The sequence below is a fragment of the Tenrec ecaudatus genome, chromosome 14 (genome assembly GCF_050624435.1).
Source record: "Tenrec ecaudatus isolate mTenEca1 chromosome 14, mTenEca1.hap1, whole genome shotgun sequence".
NCBI classification, from domain to species: Eukaryota; Metazoa; Chordata; class Mammalia; order Afrosoricida; family Tenrecidae; genus Tenrec; species Tenrec ecaudatus.
The window spans coordinates 50,421,034-50,425,753 of record NC_134543.1 but is presented as its reverse complement, the minus strand read 5'-3'; the positions used below and the strand labels follow the sequence as shown (position 1 = coordinate 50,425,753).

The window sequence follows — 4,720 nt, the reverse complement described above, 5'->3', positions numbered from 1 at the left end:
TACATTGTTGGAGATACTGCCGGAGGGACTGGCCCCTCGGGTCCAAGGGCAATCAAAATATGAGGAAGAGACGATTTCTTGGAGGGAAGGCACCCATGGTGCCATGAGTTGGGTTAAGCCTGTGGGAGCTGAATCTTCAGTATCTTCATTTGCTGGAGGACATGAGAAACACCAATAATCTTCTAATGGAAAGAAGCACCCACAGGTCACGCAGTGTGTAGTCAGCACGCCCAGCAGTGCCTTCTCCCTGAGGCTCCTCGCACCTCTTCAGCTCAAAGCAAGGGACAACCTGACTTAAGCTCTCCCATGATGACCAATCAGCTGGACTATGGCCTGGAGACCATTGAGAACAAAGAAGAACCCACCCTTGCCAAGCTTCCCAATGACCTCTCAGCCCCGCAAGGCGTCATGAAGGCCCCGCACCTGGTCATGCGGGTGGAAGGGCAGGCCAGAAAACAAATCAGCAGCAAGAAATAGGCCCAGTGATGACTGCAAATAAATTTTTAAATCGTGAAAGTGTCCTACACACTTTCTGAAGCCCCCGTGCCTGCTGAGTTATTTATACGTTTAAATCTTGTTGGCAGCGCCTGCCAGAAGCTGTTTTCGAGCATACCATTCATGCCATGATCCATGTAGGTTTTCATCACCCTGCCATTCACCCCCCACTTTCTCTATGTGACCCTAGTAACCACGAATAAACTTTTGATGTCTATTAAAAATATATTCTAATGATGGGAAGGTGAAATGTGTGAAGTATGAATTTGGGAAAATTGCAAGTAGTCAAAATGAAGTGGAATGCAGGAAGAACTATGTCCTCGGCTTTAGTGGACTGAAATCCACTGGTCTTGGCCAAATCGCATGATTTACTCTGCCGGGACTAACACAATCTAGAGGAATGAATGGCGTGGCATTCATTGTCTGAAAGGATCTGACCAAATCCATCATGAAGTTCAAGGCGACCAGTGTTACAATTATATCTATGCAGGACAGGGAAGAAGTGGAATAACTGATTGTGGGGGTAGCAATCAATGAGATGAAACAAAATGTGTAGCAACTGTTGAATGGAAAACTGATGACCTGCACTGTAAAGTCTCACAATAAAAGTTTAAAAAAATAAAATAAAGTATGTTCATTTCTCAGAGAGACAAAGGTTGAGAGATTCTCCCACAGATTACCTCTACTTGAAGAAAATAAAATTTTCATGAACGACACTTAGAAAAGATAAATATCTTTTGGCATACTCAGTTTTTAAAAAACTTTTTATTGTTTGAGGATGAGGGCAATGAATGTACACATGTGCTTTACACAATTGATGTATGTATGGATTGTGATAAGAGTTGTATGAGCCCCAATAAAACAATGAAAAATAACCTTTTTATTGTCATTTGTTTGAATTGCGATCACCACAATCTACCATATGTACAATATTCCACCTCTTCCCTGTGTTTGCTGTTTCCACTCCTCCTTGTCTACCCTTTCCTTGGGTAAATGCTGCTCTTTTCATCTCAAATGTTTGAGTACTCTAAGTTGTGCGTACCCCACTACTCTGATTGCTCCCCCTGAAAAACCTGCCTGTTACCTGCCTGACAAGGGAGCCATGAGAGGGAGTTCCGTTCCAGACTTGACGTGTGATGAAAGCCAGAGTTTGGTGGGTTCCACCAAGTTCCATCTGACCTGTAACCCTGGTCTCTTTACAGTTTATAGTGAATCTCTTTATTTAAAAAATGTTTTAATCCTCCAGTTTTGTTCTTACCCACCCCCACTCCCAAAAAAAGCCCAGTTCACAAAATACCACATTGCCTCAACCTCTGAGAAGTGTTTCTACAGCGTGGGCACCAGCTTTGTTAAAGATCGAAGACTGCATGCTTATTGCGTCTGGCAGCTTCGGTGATTTGATTTTTGCTGAGAGCAAGGTTTTGAAGCATTGAGAACCAGAGAAATGAAAGTCGGTTCCATTTCCTTTAGGGGAATATTTGCAATATACTTTTAAAACCTAATTTGATCATAAATGCATTTAAAAGACCTTAATCTAAAGTTAAGAGATCAAAAACATTGTTCACCTAGATATTTTTGTAAGTGCTACGCAGTGCTGGTGAGCTAGTAGGAATCAGTTGATCTTTGCCAGGGAGCAATCTAGTCCCGCAAGGATCTTTTTTAAAATTGTGAAGGGGTCGAGGGGTAGGTATGGAGGTCATCAGAAGGACACACACTTCCTCAGCTGGTGAGACTTTGGCGTATCTTGAATGTAGTGGGAGGTGCTCAGAACTACATACGTGAAAGAATTGTATAGAACTAAATACACACATCCATACGCACACAAATGGGTACAGATGAAATCAGGGAGACCTGGATGAGATTAGTGTGTTAGGCCAATGTCACCATCCTGACTGAAATGACGTCATGACTTGCAAACTGTAGCCCTTGGTGGAAACCCAGCCAAGTGCACCAGGCGTCTCTCGCCATGACTTTGTACAAAGGCACGGAAACCTTCAGCTATGTCAACATAAAGGGCAACTTTAAAAGTATTGTGAACCTGCCAAGATGAGCAAGGAGAAAAAAAATACCCCTAAGTAAAAGAAATTCATGTGTTATAAAACTTTTTTTTAAACGTTGTATTAGGGGCTCATACAACTCTTATCACAATCCATACATACATCAGTGATGTAAAGCACCCTTGTACAATCATTGCCCGTTATAAAACTTTTAACTATAAATCTGTTCAATATGAGAAGGATCTATCTATATGGGGCGGGGGAGCACTTAGGTAGCTCATCTGAGGCCGTGGTTGTTACGTAGGGAAAGAGGATGGGGTGGCATTTTAGTCTCTGTACATTACTACCCACACTCCTCTCCTTGAGAAATAGAGATGTTCACTGTAGTAGGATTTATAGAAAACGAAAATGACACCGTAGTTCATCAGTATGAGGATAATCAATACGTTATGATATTGTGCCAGGGAATGTCACATATCAATATTCTTGTGAGCCTTTCAAACAGTTTTAGAATCCCAAAGCTGTTAGCTATTGCAGTATAAGGTGCCAAGATAGGAGGGTAGAAGCCTTATCAGGGATAAAAGATCAAAGTGTTCATGACGTACTATAAAATATTTTTTAATCCACAGACAATCTGGGGAAGGTCAGTATAGAATGGGGTATGATATGATAGTAACAAGTGACTTTTACTGACGGTGGGTTGTTAAGCCCTTGTCCATTATGAGTTGGCAATGAATGCTGAAGTAACTGTGGAGGAAAAACGGCTTGCCTAGATTCGCTTGCCATCTCCAGAGGTCGCCGCGGTTACTGTTTCCTTCTTTGCACAACTCACAAAGTGAGCCGAATAGAAAGTGAATGTTGACAGTGGGCTTCTCACTGGCCTGAACTATATCTTCTAAGTGTTCTATGATGAGCACCTAGTTTAAAAATCCAGGGGAAAGTAGAATCTGTTTAGAAAAGTCAGACCAAAGAACTAAGTGATTTATGCGCAGGTAATTGCGGCAGTGATCACATTAATGTGGAGCCAGCTTCCTTTAAGGGGCAGTTTGCCTTCAGCCTTATCACTGAGCAGTTGCAGAGCAGCTTCCTTTAAGGGGCAGTTTGCCTTCAGCCTTGTCACTGAGCGGTTGCAGAGCAGCTTCCTTTAAGGGGCAGTTTGCCTTCAGCCTTATCACTGAGCGGTTGCAGAGCAGCTTCCTTTAAGGGGCAGTTTGCCTTCAGCCTTGTCACTGAGCGGTTGCAGAGCAGCTTCCTTTAAGGGGCAGTTTGCCTTCAGCCTTATCACTGAGCGGTTGCAGAGCCTGCACGGGCTGGACCACACCGCGAGGGCCAGAGCCAGCTGGCTGATGGGCTCCACACGTCTCCAGAGGTGCCTCGCAGGTCCTCCGAACAAGGGCAAGTTTTCTCTAAATACAAATGCTGTGGGGTCCCTGTGGGCTGCAGGAATATGGAGTTTCTAGTCGTTTCTCGTGGGCACTGCTGGCCAACGGTGACTGCCACTACCAGCCGTTCCGATCAGCACCACCCCAGGTGGGCCCTGATGGAGGGTGAAAATGAATTGAAATTCATAACAAGTCGAGACTGGAGGGTGGGGTGGGGGCGGGGAGGAGTGAGGCACCAATACCAAGGGCTCAAGTACAAACAAAATGCTAGAAAGGGATGATGGCAACATAGGTACACATGTGCTTGACACAACGGATGTATGGATTGTGAGAAGAGTTGTAAGAGCCCCAATGAAATGATTGTTTTAATTGCTTACAAAACAAAAAGAAAAAACCCAATGCTCCACATCCTGCATCCTGGCTTATTGATATATATACATATATATCTATACCTATATGTTTATTTAAAGAAGTCTAGCTTTGCGCAGTGGCAATATCGCAGCCAATGAGGTTTACCCGAGGCGCGATTATTGCTAATTGAAAATAAATAAAAAGAAGTCTAGACTTATTAGATCTGTGGAGACTAGAGGACTCTCGGAGACCATTGTCCTGAGACACTCTTGAAATCGTGAACTGAAACTATCACCTGAAGTCATTTTTGAGCCAAATGAACAGACTTGAACATACAAAATGCATGACACTGTCTGTGAATACAGTGCTCGATTTTAAAGGGAACCATCGCTCTGCGCTCCTGGGGCTCTTGTGAGGATTTGTGTTTGCTTCAGGTCAAGGTTATTATGCCTGCTGCGGGCTGTAGTCTTCGAGCTTCGATAGTTTCAAGTCTCC

General features: G+C 43.6%; 1 non-coding gene across 1 annotated transcript; it reads left to right on the top strand.

The window, feature by feature from the left end:
* Nucleotides 1-4,350: 4,350 nt before the first annotated feature.
* Nucleotides 4,351-4,487, top strand: LOC142426955 (U4 spliceosomal RNA). Its single transcript, XR_012779813.1, has one exon. It is a non-coding gene; the product is annotated as a U4 spliceosomal RNA (small nuclear RNA).
* Nucleotides 4,488-4,720: the final 233 nt, after the last annotated feature.